Below are 19,446 nucleotides of genomic sequence, written 5' to 3' on the forward strand. Positions count from 1 at the left end.
GTACAAATGCAACGCTTTGGCTCGATTATTAAAGACTGCATTGGAAGATATCCCTTAAATTGAGGTTTGTTTGCAATTGAATTCATAAATAGTTTCATTCATTCACTATTTTGTAGCGGACCGGGTTTTAAAAGACAACCCGGAACCTACGGCCAGCTCGAAGAAGGCTAACAGCTCAGCTTTCCCACCCGACCTCTCTTAAGCGATTGGCTTAAGCGCCACCTCTTTCGAGGACCAATCGCCGCGTTAGTTGCCCAGCTAGAGGCCTGACAGGCAGGCCTAAATCGTATCCTTTTATCAGGATCGGGGGACGATCGAGCTGTACCAATTCCAACCAGCGAAGACTTCTAGAAGACACCCGTAGGGTACTCCGAGAGAACCATCAAACGACCAAGAATCACCCTAAAAGCACAGAATACCACAACAGGTTTTTCTCATCACAGGCAACGTTACTCTAACAAATTACCAGACTGGCACGGCCATCTGGGAAACAAAGGAGGACCACAAACAACTCCAGACATCAACTACGAAACACGGATAACGTGAAACCTTAATAAAAATAAATTGAATGTTCACAGGACATGTATTATAGCGACTTTTACTCCTAGATAACACTAGACAACTTTCTGCTTTTGGGGTAGACTATGGTTTTACATATTTCTACATTTATTTGTACATTTAACTTTCGCTTAAATCTAAGGGACATCACATGTGCACATGGACAAACAGGGTACCTGGGGAGTGCGGTGAGGACACAAATTTCCTCACCGACTCCTTCTGCTTCTTTGCGGCGGATTCTCCACCGGTTGATAGCTTCCAGCGGGTCTGTTGAAGGCGCGATGGTAACGGCGCAGCCTTTTCTCCGACGCGTTTTGGTTCGTCGGGTTTAGCCAAGAGGAATTTCCCTGTTGTAGTCGCTTTTTTTGCTCGTTAAATTTTATTGAGCGTTTGTTTGCTAACTAGGAACAAATGATGGCAAATTAGCGATCGCGAACAAAACACACAATGGTTCCGCGATGTCGGACAGTTCTTGGCAAAATGGTCGAAGAACATGGTAGTCCTCAGATAAACCGCAGGGTATCTTTCGATTCAGAGCTCAAGCTCAGCCGAAGACAATTTCCCCAAAGCATCCCCTTGTGTGCATCTTGCTTCAACTAACCGTCCTTAGATACAGCCTTCTCATTTCCCTCCCCAAACTCAAGGCCACGAAAGTAAGCGCTGCGCGAACAGACACTCATTGGCCGAACAACTTTGGCGATTGAGCTTTCGCCCAGCTCCAGGGAGGTGGGATGGGAAATCTAAGCTCTTAAGTATACTTTCTGGAGTATCTTTTAGTTTACTTTCGGTTGTGACTTAGTACAGGTACACTCCAAATGTTTCAGTGTGAGTTTTTGAATTTAAATTTTTATATTTGAATAATTACTAACTATCCTAACCAATAAATAAATAAATAAGTATATAAATAAATGAATAAATAAATAAATAAATAAATAAATAAATAAATAAATAAATAAATAAATAAATAAATAAATAAATAAACAATACTCAATAAATATGCACACCAATAATAAATAAGTAAATAAATAATCCAAAAATATCACATGATGAAAACAGTTGTGGCAACTGTTACATCACTCCATGCTTTAGTTACGAAAATTTAGTTGAATTGATTCAACTAAATTTTCGTAAGAGGATTCCTTACTTCCAAAATATTGTAAGAAACAAAACCGAATTATAGATTAACTATTGTCATCACAAATATTGATGCGATTCGGGGTCATATGTGTTCATCATCAGCAAGCTGACTCCTCCTCTGCTTACAGTCTACGTCCCATCATAGGTCGTATCTGCCACTGACCTTCACCGTCGTAAGACTCAGGTCTCCAGCGAATGCATATTAAATTTGATTCGACTATGTGTAATCTTTACGAAAATAAATCTGATCATCGTTCCATCCCATTATGTGTAGCACTAGCAACTCTTCGACAACTGCTTAATGAAGCTCCTCAACAAAACGTCCATTCCCAACTCAATATTTTTTCAATATTGTGTGAATGACGAGCCTAAATATCCCAATTCCCCATTTCCCAAAACAGGTTCATTCAGTCATAATACTAATTCCAAAATCATTGGACACGAGAATATTCCCGAACTCACCGCAAACTAAACTATTGTGAATAGATTTGGATACCCCGAGTTTTACTCGAGCACTCAACCATTTCCCACCCACAATGCACCCCAACCCACTGTACTGAATGTTTACACCAGAAAAACTGGTCACCATACATTCACAATGATATACCGAAACTGTTATACAACATTCACAGTATATTTTTACATCGAAGAGTTAATTGTGCCTGTGCTTTAACACTGGGTTAAATATCGAATCTCGAAACAAAGTAAGTGTGATCTGCAGTTCTATTGTGCACGCTGAATCAAAGAGATCAGAAGCTGGATCATCCGTTGGAAATTTTCCTTGGCCGGAAAATAAACGGGGGGAGTATTAATATATTTCTTTAATATCTTGAATTGTTGTGCTTTGTGTGTTTTTCCTTTCCTTTTTCCCAGATAAACTTTCGAATTTATTCTAAATTTCGACGGATATGGAATGATGAATGACGAACAATGAGGACAATGTGGACCACAAGGATCACATTTCAAAGATGGACGAAATTTTTCAAGGATAATGGAGACAATTACTTAACTAAATATTCTGGAATTGATGATGGAAGAACTACTGAAGGACATTCATTGGATTTGAAGGATGGACGGAAATACTTACATACCTAAAAGGACATCCATCTAATCATAAGGGAAGGACCTAATATACTTAAATTGATGAAGGAAGAACTACAATAAACGTACGTGGGAAATACCATGAAGAACAGGAATAATACGGTATACAATTCGAATATTGCTAATCTAAATACTATCTTATTCTACAGTTATGGTTACTATTCGTGGAAATGTGTCGAGTTAGGGATGTCTATTTTTCCTATTTCTTCACTCCCTGACATAGTCCTATAAGGATTTCTTTGATCCTTTCTATCCCATGTCGTTGGGGTAAAATGCTAAATGCTCATTCATAACGTCACCAGTAGATTGTAGATTTTGTGGGACGGCTCGACTCAGTATTTGAGGAGACTTGGAATGGCTATTTAGATTTTTGTGCAAGCTGTTTGCTGCGTGGTCCACTAAAAGTATACATAGCTGAAATATTTTGAGGCATGGCTATTTTTCTCCTATTCTTTCATTCTTAGACATTGTCCTGGAAGGATTTATTTTATCCTTTTTCTCCCAGGTTGTTTGATTTTGATACTAAATGCTCATTCTTAACGTCACCAGTAGATTGCTTATTTTGTGGGACGGCTCGACTCAATAGCTGAGGAGACTTTGAATGGCTATTTATATTTTTGTGCAAACTAATTGCTGCGTGGTCAACTAAAAAAAAGTCTACATAGCTGAATATTTATTTCTGTTAAGAATTTGGAAGTGTAAGTTTTTTGAGATATTTGCAATGAAATACACCAAGTCTTTTCCCATTTTCATCATCTACTTCGTAGCAATGATCACCTATGCGCCTTTTGATTTGCGCCCGAACATATTTCGGTGCCAATTTCGCACAGTATCCTTTCCCTTTGTCCGATAACTCCGTGTTCTTTTTAAGGACTTTTTCACCCACAGAATATGTTGGACAGTTGGCGTTCGATCTCAAATTGTAATATCGAGAGTGTTTTTCAAAAGCTTTCTTGATGTTTTCTCTAATTTGCTGGTATAATTCATTTCTTTCTAGAACACCTAAACCGTGAGTTTCGGAGGAATTGTCTCTCATATGACGATACTCTCTTCCGTCGGAGATCATATTCCTTCCGAACATCACAAAATATGGTGAATATTGGGTCGCCTCATGGACTGAATTTCTCATGGCACTCGCAATTGTTTGGATGTTATTAGCCCAATCTTTATGCCTGTTTTTGATTGTGGCTCTTATTGCTGTAGTCATCACTCTATTCACCCTTTCAGAGTCATTTATTTGGGGGTGGTAACTAGGAGTTTTCCAGTGCGTAACATGGTATCGGTTCAAAAGATCTTCAAACAATTTTGACGTAAATTGAGTCCCATTGTCGGTCAGGATCACTTCCGGAACCCCAAATAACAGAAAAATCATGTTTTCCACGAATGGAACAAGAGACTCTGCTGTTGCTTGCCTGAATGGCTGGATTAACACGAATTTGCTGAACACATCCGTGACAACCAGTAAACAGGTGTTTTTACCCTTCCCCGAAGCGGGTAGGGGCCCAACATAATCCATCGTTAGAAACTGCCATGGATGGTCAGCTATTTTTTTCTGCGTTACTAGAGGAGTTGTTGTATTGACATTGGTCGCTTTGCTAGTTTGACAAGTTAGACATTGCTTACAATATTTTTTTATTTCCGAGTTCATTGATGGCCAGTAATATTTTCCCTTAATTGCATTTAGGGTTTTCTCGAAACCTAAATGCGCTCTTTCGTGAATTTCTTTCATAATTTCGGTCCTTTGAGGTTTGGGTGGATATTGCTTCCATTGAAACCTGTGATCTTCTAGTTTACTCCTATGTTTTACAAGTTTGTAGATTTGGTTATCAACCACGCGAAAGTCGGAAAATTTTTGAGGATCACTAGAAATTTTCTTTATGAGATCCTGATAATCTGGATCAATTTGGATTGTGGAAATTGTTTCTAATGAACGTGACAAGCAGTCAGCCGTAATGTTTTGTTTCCCTTTTCTGTACTCCAGCTCGATATCATATGCTTGTATCTTTAGAGCCCATCTCATTAGTTTCGAATTTCCGGACTCGACTCCAATGGTAAAGAGCCATAATAAGCTTCTCGCATCTGTGATAACCTTGAACTTTGTACCTTCGACGAAATGTCTGAAGTGCTCAATCGCGAGTAACACACCCAAACACTCCTTTTCTACGCTAGCATATTTCCTTTGTGTGCTATTCAGTTTTTTGCTGAAATAGCCAATAATTCGAGCTTCGCCCTCAATATGTTGAATGAGCGCTGCTCCAACAGCGTTATCGGATGCGTCTGACTCGATCACAAACGGCAGACTAAAATCCGGATTGGCTAGAATTGGGGCAGAGATTAGAGCAGTCTTTAGCTTTTGGAATCCTCGTTCTGCTGCTTCTGTCCAAACGATTTTCTTTGGTCCCTTTTTGAGCAGATCAGAAATTGGAGACACGATCTCGCTATAATCGCGAATAAATCGCTGGTAGAAACCCGCGAGACCAAGAAGTCGTCGTATGTCCTTCACATTTTTCGGTCTGTGATAATTTAATATTGGCTCTATTCTTGTGTTGTCAATGGCAACACCCTCACTTGTCAGTAGGTAGCCCAGGTAGTTAACCTGCTTTCTACAAAACCGCGATTTATCCAGTGAAATGGTTAAATTTGCCTTGGTTAGTTTTCTGGCAACTATTCCCAGTAGTTTAAGATGCTCTTCTAAAGTCATTGTCGCTATCACAATGTCGTCGAGGTATACAAATACCTGTGGCTCAAGGTCAAACCCAATGACCTTGTCCATAAGTCGACACATTGTAAAAGGGGCATTCGTCAGGCCAAAGGGACACACTTTAAATCTGTACAGACCCTTCGATGTTCTAAAAGCTGTGTAGTCTCGGCACTCCTCTTTAAGAGGAATTTGAAAGTACGCATCCTTCAAATCTATCACGGAGAAAAATCTAGCGCTACCTAGTCTATGAAAAATACCTCTCATGTCCCGCATTGGGTATGAGTCTTTTTTAGTTACTGCGTTGATGCGCCTCGAGTCCAAGCATACCCTTAGTTTGCCGTTCGATTTCCGAACCGGAACAAGGGGATTGGCCCATTCGCTTGCGCATTCTTCGATAGCGTCTAGTTGTTTATACCGTTCAATTTCTTCATTCATCTCTGCTTGTATTTTTGGAGAACATCGATACAGTGCTTGTCGTCTCGGCAATGCACCCTCTTGAAGAACGATCTCGTGCTCGATCAACGACGTGCGTCCTAAATGGTTCTTTGATGTACACGGGAATTGTTTAATGACTTCGGTTAATGCATTTTTCTCTTCTATCGTTAAATCGTGCTCAGTTTCTAATGACTCAGGGCTTACCTCTGAAGCTTCAGGGAGATCTAAACCAGGAATATCGAGTGTTTCGTCTGGTTCTTGTTTTAGAGTTACAGGTATAGTCTCAATGGGATGGACGTAAAAATGGTGAGACTCAATAGTTGATTTCGTATTAATTCCTATTTGGTTTATTTCCTCTATACCATCGACTCCTCGTATCATTGGTTCTATTCTAAACGCTTTCCAGAAATTTATGCCCAAGATTAAATTGCGACTAATTTCTGGAACTATTGCTATTGGGATTATTTTGGTTACTCCCCGGAAAGTAACAGGAATGTTCGCGTAGCCTTCGCATGAATATTGCGTTTCATCAGCCGTGCAAATGCGAATCGGAGACGGTAAAACTTTGAGACCATATTGCTCGATTAAATTTTTGGAATTTGTGACGCTTATGCTCGCACCAGAATCCAATAATGCTTCTATTTCCGTTTCAAAAATTTTAATTTTAACATGAGGACACTGGCTTGGTTGAATGTGAATCTCGTGTATGGTTCTAAAAGGATTAAAAAAAAATTCTGATTTTCTGGGAATCTTTTTCATAACAGGGCTGCTAGACTTCCCATTTCTGCATCCCGATTTCAGTTTCCCGAGGTCGGAAATGTAGAATGCCGTTCAGTCGTAGGCCTTCTTGGATGAGCATTGCAATTCATTGTTGTTTTCCCTTGGTTTCCGCAGATGTAACAAAAAATCACCTTCGCTTCCCTACACTGTCTCCAAAAATGCCCTTGACCTCTACAATTCCAACATAGCGGTAATCTGATCATTTCAACTTGACTATTCTTCTGTTCTTGCTGTGGTGGCCCTTCTTGGTTTGTTATTAGGTTTCTTCGCTGCCTACTCGTTAGAACATTCAATTCTTCTTCAATAGACCCCTCATCACCTGATTCTGCTTCAATATGGTGAATCGCATGCCTTGTTCCTATGGGATGTAATGATGGATCACTGGCATCGATTCGGTAATTGTATTGCATTAGTTCTTCTAACGTATTTACAGCGAAACATGCCAATTTCGACCGGTAATGTTGACGCATGTTTTCCCAGATCACTTCGAATTTCCTTCTTGGTGACATGGGTTTCGTCAAAAGTTTGTTCAGTCGTTCGATATCCGTAACGAATGCGATAAACGTTTCACCTTTTTGCTGTTTCCTATCGTAGATTTTCTGCCTATTTCCCTGATCCTGATTGGGATTTCCAAACCTGTACCGAATATTCGTTTCGAAAATATCCCAGTTCCAAAATGCTTCGTAATAAGTGAAGAACCAATTAGATGCTTCACCACGTAACAACAAGTGGATATGGCTGAAAAGATTATCCCTTGAAATCCCATTCATGCTGGCGAGAACTTTAGCTTTATAAATGAAGTCTTCCAGTGTTGTCGAACGTGTATCTCCCGAAAACGAAAGATTCCATTTTTCAATTCTTCTGTCGTAATTATTTCGATCTTCCCTGTAACCGTGTTGCATTGGTCTAGGTGGCATTTCCCTACTAACCTCTTCTTCATCACTTCTCAAATCATTTTGCTGCCCATTCGGAATGAATGGACGAAATTGTTGATTGAGCTCTATCCTATGCTGATTTGAATTAGTGATCCCAACAGGTTTTAGTATCGGTCCAGCATTTGAAGAACGAATTTGTTCCAAACAGTTTACTTCAGTTTTTCCTCGCGGCATTTCTCTTTTCGTTTCGCCTACCATGCTAGTGGTCAACTGTTGCACCATCCCTATCAGTTGTTGCATTTGAGTTTCTAAATTCTGTACCTTCAACTTCAAATCTTCGTTCGAGGGACCAACGTCACCTTCTTCCCTAGTCACACTATCAGTTTTTTCCAATAATTTTCCCAATGGATTGCTTTTCGGAATTGCTCCTAAGCTGTCATATGTTTTCGCGGATACATTTTCTTCGATGTTTGTATTTATTATTTTGGGACTCACAACTGTTACTTCTCTATCATCTCTTTCAGGCGATCCGATTTGTTCTGGATCCTCGGCTGTGAAATGTGTCTCTTTAAGATTTTGTACTAATAAAATATCTTTGATATTCTTACATAATGATTCCTTCATACTATTTGATCCTTCATCCGGAGCATTGCTACGTTCTGCCCTCAAGTAATAATGCTTGAGGCGCGAAACGAATCGTGCATCCGGAGCTTTATCTAATGCATTCCTAATGCTTTCGACACGCGCTGTAATTAAATCGAATTCCTGCTCTATCGTATAAGGAGAACGATATTGTCGATTTTCTTTTGCATCTTTATGGAAAAGTCTCCTCAGTAATCTTTGTTTATCATGCAATTCTTTATCCAATTCGTCACCATAATTTCTTAATTTTAATTCGTAATTTACTTCATCGTCAAGTAAATGTGACGCATACGGAAATTTAGAAGACATATTTTAATATTTAAATAACACACAATAAGCAACAACAATATAGTATAAATAGTAATAAATAACAAATAATTGTAAATATAATTTATAAATAAATAGGGAATGTATAATTTGTAAATATGAAAAAATAAAAATAATTCAGCACAATATTTTGCACATGCAACTCTAGAACAAATACAGCACAAATACTTTCAGAAAATACTTCAAAAATATTCCAACACTCCGGAGACTATAATAATTCTATGTACAACTATATTACCAAAATTAACCCAAAAAAATGTATAAATATCACTAGAAATATCACGAAAAAGAAAAATTCTCTCCTCAAAAAAACCTAAGTCACAACGAAAAAATACTAAATTTGAATTTATTTTTTTCCAGGTTCGTACTTGTCGCGATTGGCTTAAGCGCCACCTCTTTCGAGGACCAATCGCCGCGTTAGTTGCCCAGCTAGAGGCCTGACAGGCAGGCCTAAATCGTATCCTTTTATCAGGATCGGGGGACGATCGAGCTGTACCAATTCCAACCAGCGAAGACTTCTAGAAGACACCCGTAGGGTACTCCGAGAGAACCATCAAACGACCAAGAATCACCCTAAAAGCACAGAATACCACAACAGGTTTTTCTCATCACAGGCAACGTTACTCTAACAAATTACCAGACTGGCACGGCCATCTGGGAAACAAAGGAGGACCACAAACAACTCCAGACATCAACTACGAAACACGGATAACGTGAAACCTTAATAAAAATAAATTGAATGTTCACAGGACATGTATTATAGCGACTTTTACTCCTAGATAACACTAGACAACTTTCTGCTTTTGGGGTAGACTATGGTTTTACATATTTCTACATTTATTTGTACATTTAACTTTCGCTTAAATCTAAGGGACATCACATGTGCACATGGACAAACAGGGTACCTGGGGAGTGCGGTGAGGACACAAATTTCCTCACCGACTCCTTCTGCTTCTTTGCGGCGGATTCTCCACCGGTTGATAGCTTCCAGCGGGTCTGTTGAAGGCGCGATGGTAACGGCGCAGCCTTTTCTCCGACGCGTTTTGGTTCGTCGGGTTTAGCCAAGAGGAATTTCCCTGTTGTAGTCGCTTTTTTTGCTCGTTAAATTTTATTGAGCGTTTGTTTGCTAACTAGGAACAAATGATGGCAAATTAGCGATCGCGAACAAAACACACAATGGTTCCGCGATGTCGGACAGTTCTTGGCAAAATGGTCGAAGAACATGGTAGTCCTCAGATAAACCGCAGGGTATCTTTCGATTCAGAGCTCAAGCTCAGCCGAAGACAATTTCCCCAAAGCATCCCCTTGTGTGCATCTTGCTTCAACTAACCGTCCTTAGATACAGCCTTCTCATTTCCCTCCCCAAACTCAAGGCCACGAAAGTAAGCGCTGCGCGAACAGACACTCATTGGCCGAACAACTTTGGCGATTGAGCTTTCGCCCAGCTCCAGGGAGGTGGGATGGGAAATCTAAGCTCTTAAGTATACTTTCTGGAGTATCTTTTAGTTTACTTTCGGTTGTGACTTAGTACAGGTACACTCCAAATGTTTCAGTGTGAGTTTTTGAATTTAAATTTTTATATTTGAATAATTACTAACTATCCTAACCAATAAATAAATAAATAAGTATATAAATAAATGAATAAATAAATAAATAAATAAATAAATAAATAAATAAATAAATAAATAAATAAATAAATAAATAAATAAATAAACAATACTCAATAAATATGCACACCAATAATAAATAAGTAAATAAATAATCCAAAAATATCACATGATGAAAACAGTTGTGGCAACTGTTACAATTTTAATCAATACACAAAAGATAGCACTGCGCAGCGGCGATATCGTACCTAATGAGGATCATCCGAGGTGGGATTATTACTCATTGAAGTAATACAATTGATTACTAAGCCAATGGCAGTCCTACGTCAACCTTGCGGTTATATCATAGGTATAACCCATCCATAGTTTTTTTTTGACGCTCAATCGTTTTTCCGTCTGGAAAGTCGATTTCGCCGGTTTTTTTAGATAACTGTAAATCTCGTCATATCATGCAATTTTAAGACATTTGGCATCAACAATTTTTTTTTTGAAACCCCGATTTCCTATGATTTTTCGGTTTTCAAAAAAAATATCAAATTTTAACGACTGCGAAAATAGTAATTGAAGTCCGATTGAGCTGATATTTTACATTGGGCATTCTATCGTGTAAATCAACATTTCGCACAAAGTTCCGTATGAAAAATCGAGATGATGGTTTTCATTGGCACCAGAGATGCCAACCAAATTTTAGAAACAATACAAATTAGGGTATACAGTGACAGTGAGTAAGTAGTAAGTAGCATTGGTACCGTAAACCGGGGGCAAATCGATCACTAATTTCAGAAAAATGTGAATATTTACGAAATTTTTTGTTAGATTTATACCTAATTATTTCTGAAATCAGTACTGGTGCTAAGCCCACAAAACGTTATGGTAAGTTTTGTTAAAAAAAACCCTTAAGCGCTTATTTGGAAAATGTTTAGCGGAAAATTTCAAAATGTAGCTTCGGGGTGAAATTGCTCAATCTATGTTTTTCAGGATTTTCTAGTATCATATGCACAAAAATGTAGAGAAAATCAATTATTTCTTCATCTACGGCCATTTTAATGATAATTCAAGGGTTTGAGGTGACAAAACCTGATTCAATCCACCTAAAGGTGTCGTCATGCCTTTCTATAACTCGATTTCAACACTGATCTACAGGTCATTTGGAGACCATTCGGGTTATCCTAATGTGCCCAAAAACTCCTGAAATGGTCACCAATGAGCTAGTTTTGACAAATCAAGACGTTCTATATGTCGCACGATGGGATTCGATTCTGGCCATTCGTGGTGCCTTTTTGTTAAATAGTTTTTTATCACTTGTTTGAATAGTAATTACAAGTACTTGATTACTTATTCAACTCATCAAGTATCGGCTAGAAGTGAATTAATTTGTTTAGCGTCTATAAATATTGTTTTGATGTGTTGAAAATATATTTTTTTACCATAGTGGAAACTATCCAGAAAAATGTTAATTTTCATGTAATTTAATAAGAGATTCGTTTAGATCCATTGACAAAAAGAACCTTCAGATGATTATTGAACATATCAGATTAAAACAGTTGAACATTTACTTTGCATAATTCCTCTGAAAATTTGGGTTTGTTTTCAGTAATACGTTTGATCAATTTCACCCCGGTGATCAATTTGTCCCCGGATGACGGTAATTCTGAAAACAATTGTTCTTTGTGCATGTCTACATAATTTTTGGGAGCTGGAATCTTCGCATAGCTTTTGTTTCTGTTCTATTTCTTAGTTATGTTTTGTTCAAATTGCATTCTGAAAACAATTATTCAACGGTTACTGAGTAATGCGGCAGAATCAGAAATGTTGGAATAATATTAGGCTGTAAAAAAAGTCCTGCGGTATTTCCGCGAAGTGTCGTTGTAAGCGCGTAGTTCTAGTTGTATTCATTGTATCGAGTCATACTATAGCTTGTTGGAAAGGTATTTTGCGCGTTATAATATAGTCCTTGACAGTGTTTTGTTTGGTTAAGTCGTTCGTGAGTTATAGTGTCGCAAATATGGAGCAAAATAAAGAGAAAATCCGACATATTTTACAGTACTACTATGACAAATGCATCTCAAGCTGCCAATAAAATTTGTGCAGTTTATGGACCCGATTCAGTTTCCATTTGCACCGCACAACGATGGTTTCAACGTTTTCGTTCTGGTGTAGAGGTCGTCGAAGATGCGCCACGCTCCGGAAGGCCTGTCGTCGAAAATTGCGACAAAATCGCTGAATTAGCCGAGAAAGACCGGCATAGTAGCAGCCGTAGCATCGGGCAAGAGCAGGGGATAAGTCATCAAACCGTTATTAACTATTTGAAGAAGCTTGAATTCACAAAGAAGCTCGATGTATGGGTGCCACACACGTTGACGCAAAAACATCTTTGACCGTATCGACGCATGTGAATCGCTGCTGAATCGCAACAAAATCGACCCGTTTCTGAAGCGGATGGTGACTGGCGATGAAAAGTGGGTCACTTACGACAACGTGAAGCGCAAACGGTCGTTTTCGAAGCCCGCTGAAGCGGCTCAGACGGTGGCCAAGCCCTCATTAACGGCCAGGAAGGTTCTGCTGTGTGTTTGGTGGGATTGTCAAGGAATAATCTATTATGAGCTGCTTCCCTATGGCCAAACGCTCAATTCGGACCTGTACTGCCAACAACAGGACCGCTTGAAGGTAGCACTCATGAAGAAGAGGCCATCCTTGATGAACAGAGGCCGCATTGTCTTCCATCAGGACAACGCCAGGCCACACACTTCTTTGGTGACGCGCCAGAAGCTCCGGGAGCTCGGATGGGAGGTTATTTTGCATCCGCCGTATAGTCCGGACCTTGCACCAAGTGACTACCACCTGTTTTTGTCCATGGCGAACGAGCTAGGTAGTCAGAAGTTAGCCATAAAAGAGGCCTGTGAAAATTGGCTATCCGAGTTTTTTGCCAATAAGGAAGCGAGCTTCTATAACAGGGGTATTATGAAGTTGGCATCTCGTTGGGAACAAGTCATCGAACAAAACGGCGCATATTTGACTTAAAACAGATGATTGTAACTAATTTTATGAACAAATGAAAATTCAAAAAAAAATACCGCAGGACTTTTTTGACAGCCTAATATTTCTCAATTTGAGATAAGCAAAATAATTGTCATTCCTTCTTAGTGACAAAATTTTACCCAAAAGAAAGAAGAATCCTTGCGTTCGTTTATAGTGAGGTCAGTAAAACCCCGGTTTCGGATCTCCCTAAACTCATTATCGACATTTTGAATATAATATCGGTCGCAAATATTCGGAAGACTTTGTAGAAGGAGAATAATTGACATATGCTTCCTTTATATGACATAAGTTGGATCTATATTCGTTATGTTTATAATCGAAGGATCATTGAAATTAAATCGTTTAAGAACTTGATTGCAGAGTGCAATTTAAAAACTTATCGAATCGGTCTTGAATACAGCTACGCTGTTTTCTGATATTTTACATGCGGACAAAATATTCATTGATCAACATTTCAGTCGCGGCACCTACACAAACGTTATCCAAGCTGACATAATTTTGGCTGATTGAACTGAATATCAATAATAGACAGGCAAATTAGTGAGAAAGCACCGTACCGTACTTCTGTGTACTTATACTGGATATGTAGATATATAGATAGAGAAAGACGATAATTGCCATAAGGGTCTTCGATGTGAGTGAAGCGGAGTAGGATTCTCACAACTGGAAGAGAAGAATATCATTTTGGGGAGTAAAAAACATGAAAATGCCGAAAAAATAGAAAAGCTAGACATAACTGTGAGAATTGAAAATGCTTGAAAAAAATGGCAATATACAGGAAAAACTGGAATAACTAGAGCTTGAGCTTGAGCTTGAGCTTGGGTAGACTGTACAATTCGTAGTTGCTCTCCGTGATTGACCTGAACCTACCAAATAGCACAAAGAACACACAGAATGACGCTTGGGACTAGCAAATCATTCTCGTTGTGCAATTTATGGTGATTCGAGCTTTAAATGGTCAATAACGACGCCGGCCACGTCCTTACAGTCACCAGGGGAAGGGAAGGAATGTTAGTATGACATTCTCCGCCCGAAGGCCAGAAGGGTCGCCTCTATAGCGTGGTTCCCTAGCGAACATCATGGGAGGGATAATTGTTAGTGGGAAGAGGTATGAATCAGGATTCACTGTGGTAAGTGATGTGATTATGTATACCTAAACTATTGACCGCTTGACGAAACGAAAATCAGAAAATCCTATAAAACATAACACGCGGGAGATATTATCTTTAAGTATCTTGAGAAAGAAAACCTGAGGTATTAAGTGGACCGGCTATATATTCTATTATTCACCGCACGCATTTTTATCGAAGTCCAATCGCGATAGTGGAGAGTTAACTTTAAGAAACCTGAGAAGGTAACCGAGAGAATTCCGGTAATCGTCGGGCGTACTGTTATAGCACTTCGTTATAGAGACATATTGTGAAAACACGCACCTTTGTGAAGGCATTCCGAAATATGTGAAAAAAATTATAGACCACCTAAAACTGTGTGGAAAACAAGTAGAAGTAAAAAATCGCCTGGCATCCATGAATACCACAGAATATCAAACCCACGTACACATAAACATCTATGGAGGAGAAACAAACTATAAACAAAACACACAGACCTATTTTGTATTCCTAAAAATAATGCTACCATCCGTTTGATGTACCGTCGATGGGGGCGAGACCAGGCCAAAACGGAGAAAGCCACTACTAACAATATCCCTACAAATACCGCGAATACTTCCGAAAGCTGCGAACCGCCTAGTAGGAGACATATCCTCAACACTCCCAACGCACAGCACTCAACTGCAGTACAAATAGTTACCGTTCAATAACTCACCAAAGTTTGATGTATTTACACATCAAACCCTGATGAATCACCAAACAACAAGCACCCGCACCACAGCTAAGCTCTATGTATCGAAAGTAGTGATAACATGTCTCCCACCAAACGGCTCACAGCCCTCAAAAATACCCGCAATACCCGCCAAGACAATACAAACAGCAACCTCATTCGTTCCGGCCAAATCCCACCCCCATCGACGGTATGTGAGAATGAGGGGAAAATTAATAAACTTAACTGACGACGCCGCCGCCCGATCGGCTCAGCCTTGCAAGCAATTCCCTGTACAGCAGTACTACCGCTCCGCTCTCGTTATTTCCAAATAACACTCGAAGTATCTCACAGCTCTCTCCAAAATGAACAGTTTCTTCACACATACACACGCATCTAAGAGAAGAACGTCACAGGAACGGGGTATGCCCGGGTGTTATATAAAAATGTTAAAGAGGATTGAAAAGAAATGAAGAACTTAACTCTCGATGTGACCATCGTATAACGCCTGCAAATTCTGCCTCGGTGATACATTCACTGCGATATATGCACACACACACAACCTGAACTAAACATGAGGAAAAAAAACGCAACAATTCTGAGCCTATTCGATGAATTCAAGTAACATAAAATTAACACCATCATATCTTGAATTTTCTAAAAAAAAATCATCCGACTACAATTGAACATCGATGTTTAACGTAACTAACACAGAAACTCAACCGACATATTGTAATTTTCCCGCACGGCGGATAAAACCGAAACACGCGTTGACATGATTTTGCACGACGAAAAAAACAAACGCGGAGCGAACTAAAATACGTCTACACCCGAAGACTGCCCGCTCGGGACTCCACAGGAAAAACTGGAATAACTAGAATAATTAAAAAGGATATAACACGTAAATATTTTATCTTTCGGATTAAGTGGTTATCAAACCATTTCGTTCAACTGGTTACGAGGTATTAACGCTCAAAATCTTGTTGTTCCGGCGCAACGCCCCTGTTTTCGACACTATGAATATGAATATGCAAGAAAATAGAAATGAAAGACGTAGTCCTGCGTCAATATTTTTTACAGAAAATATCAAATATGCTATATTCCACCGTCCTATTTCGTTAAGATTGAAAACGCAAGTCATGGGGTTGTGTGCATAGTTGCCAACCCTAAATTTGAACAATCAGGGAGAATGATAATAAAAATCAGGAAGTAATCAGTATAGCTCACATCGCACAATGGTCTAGGAGATGCATTTAAGTGGAAATTAGCATTTCGAGCTCGACAGTTATTCTCTAGACAAAAACTGTCTTCGACAAAGTTGTTCCATATGTTCCAGCGCTCATTTTTATGTTATCAAAAATAGGATGACCAAAAGTGTCGATGAAATAAAAAATATAACTTTTTTATCTTTATAGATAGAGGTAAACATAGTTTGACAATGTTGTAGTCTCAGTTATTTGAGACATCTTTGCAGAACATATTTTTTTGGGAAGAAATATCAATAACTTCGAATGAACTTCAGATATTGACATGTACTGCATCGCAAAATGTTTGTAATAGTTAGCTCTAAAAGTCTATTGAAGACAGTTTGTATGTAGAATTTGAAATGTAAAAGTTAGAGCATAAAACAGTTTTTTAATGGTGACCCTAAAGAAACTTAGAAAGAAGGCGCTATATCGGTTATTTCAAGAGATAGAATAAAACATTGTTCTACAAAGATGTCTCAAATAACTTGGACTACAACATTGTCGAACTATGACAACCTCTATCTATAAAGATAAGAAAGTTAGATTTTTTATTTCATCGACAATTTTGGTCACCCTATTTTTGATAACATAAAAATGAGCGCTCTATCATATGTAACAACTTTGTCGATGACAGTTTTTGTCCAGAGAAAAACTGTCGAGCTCGAAATGCTAATTTCCACTTAAATGCACCTCCTGGACCATTGTACATTGGGCTGTCCGGAAGATTTGTGCCGATTTTTTGTAAGAACATCATTTTTATAGTCAGACATACATTTATTCAATTTTATATGCATAGTTTTACTCCACAATCTTTCGTCAACTCTCATGTAGCTTGAAATATTAATCCTACCAGACCATGTTTGCTTCCTCGTCAAAAATGTTCAAGGTATTTTTTCATGCTGGTAATATAGTCGAAGTTCTTGCCCTTGAAAGTTTTTTGCTGAGACCTGAAGAAAAAAAATTGCTGAGACCTGAATCTGTGATAATCTGAGGGTGTAATAACCGTTTAATTAAGCTGGTGAGATTATTTTTAATCAAGGTTTGATTGAGTTCTCATCAGTGGCGGCACGAGTTTTTTGAACAGCTTAATATATTTTCTCCCAAAGACAATGACAAATACATTTCATTTAAAAAAATGCTCACATGTTCTTACTTCTCTTATTTCTTATCGATTTGTTTGGTTTGTTGTATTTGGATGTTATTTGCTGCGATGCTTTCGGAACTTGTATCTTTTTTATTCAGTTTTATATAATTTTCAGTGACTAATACTCTATTCATTGTTTCCGTACCCACTATATTTGTAATGTTTGTTCTACTACTTTTATTACTTTGTTTTATACTTAAGTGAAATTATGAAACACTTTTTATACTAGAACTACCGACAGTTGTTACATATATATTTCTACCAAACCAGCCATTTTGACCGGTGTGATGTTCAGTTGTTAAAATATAAAAGTTCGGAAAAAGTTTTAGAGAAAACAAAATACATTTTATTTTAATATTGCAAGGACAAGATGAATACATCTATTTGCATAAAATATAGTATTTCAATTTGTATTTTTATTAATATATATTAACAACATGGATCACCACTGTTTCTACATAAAGACATTTTTTCAATGTTTATTACAAAAAGATAGGGTTCTTACAACCAGCACATATATTCATGATTTTATTTTGAGCTTGAACTCGGGTAGACTGCACACTTCGTAGTTGCTCTCCGTGATTGACCTGAGCCAGTGAAATTGCGCAAAGAACACACTGAATTACGCTTGAGGGTAGCAAACCATTCTCATTGCGCGAAAGATGCAATTTTCCACTTAGCTTCGTTCCCTGGACCATTGTGCACCTAATTCCATTGAACCAAGGTACTTTTCAGGGTCATCAAAAATTTCGTTAAAGAGTTATTACAAACGATTGATGCTATAGTAATATCTAAAATAATAAAAAAGTAATTGATTTTAAACAATTTATTGCCGGGACAGATTTTTGTATTTAGGAGAGTTTTCCGATTTATTGATGACTTTCCGATCGATCACTCAACTTCGGCGAATCCGTGCATTGTTTCCGGGTTAAAAGTGAGGTCAAAGTTCAGCTCATTTCAAGGTGTTTTTTTTTGTATGAAGAAGGTGTTTTCAGCGATGAGAGCTGTGTTCTTTGTTTGGAAATTGAAGGTGTAATTTAGCTGCAGTTACTTTCGTTTCTTCCTCCACTACGCAATCGATTCGGTTGCCGTTCTTCAAGAAGTGCTGCATAGGATTATTTCTTTGCAATTTGTGCAAGCGGTGGAGATATAATTTGGCTAAAAGATACTGAAAACTACCTGGCTATTTGATAAGTTCAGTGTTTAGGTGAGGCTCTAGACAACGAGCAATTAACAGTACATGTTAGTTTTGAGAATGAGAGTTAATTTGAAAATGTTATTGCTTCGCTGCTTTGAGATTGGTTTTAGCCACTGTAAGCCACTCAGTGTAAGCATTTAGTTTGCTTACATTACATCTGCACTGTATATAAATATTAATAAGAAGCAACAAAATGAACTTTATCAATTGAAAAATTCGAATGAATGAAAATAAAACAATATACAGGGCGGACTCGATTATATACAGTCTCGGATTTCTTTTCACTGTATATAATCGAATCCTGTATATAATCGAGTCTTTTTTTTTAATTTGTTTATTTATACACATATTTTTGGGTTTTTGATCATAAAAGAAGAATTAAATTTTTTATTCCTCCCCTTAAAGTCATAAAACACCGTTTTCATATAAAAAATCCAAATTATTTCAGGAGGTGATAGAGGATCATATTTAGTGATAAAAATCCTTCTACGCATATATTCGAATTCCAACAATGACAGATTTATTGATTTTTTTCTCTGTTTTGGCCCTGTTTGCCTTAAATTGACTCTAATTCTAAAATTACGCTACGTAGAACAATTCTGTCTTTAGAATGGCAACAAATTTTCCAACAAAACGGTGTATATTGACCCTAATCGGACAATCCGAAGCATATATAAGCACATTTTTGGGGTTTTGAATTTCACCCAAAAATAATGGATTACTTTTTCCCCAACCTAATATTTAAATTTACAACACTTGACGTAATCCTAAGTCCCTCCGGTTAAGTCCCCGTCATCACCCAACTGTCGTTTTCAACTCACACAGTATCTGAAACGT

This window comes from Toxorhynchites rutilus, chromosome 1, assembly GCF_029784135.1.
Source record: "Toxorhynchites rutilus septentrionalis strain SRP chromosome 1, ASM2978413v1, whole genome shotgun sequence".
Lineage (NCBI taxonomy): Eukaryota > Metazoa > Arthropoda > Insecta > Diptera > Culicidae > Toxorhynchites > Toxorhynchites rutilus.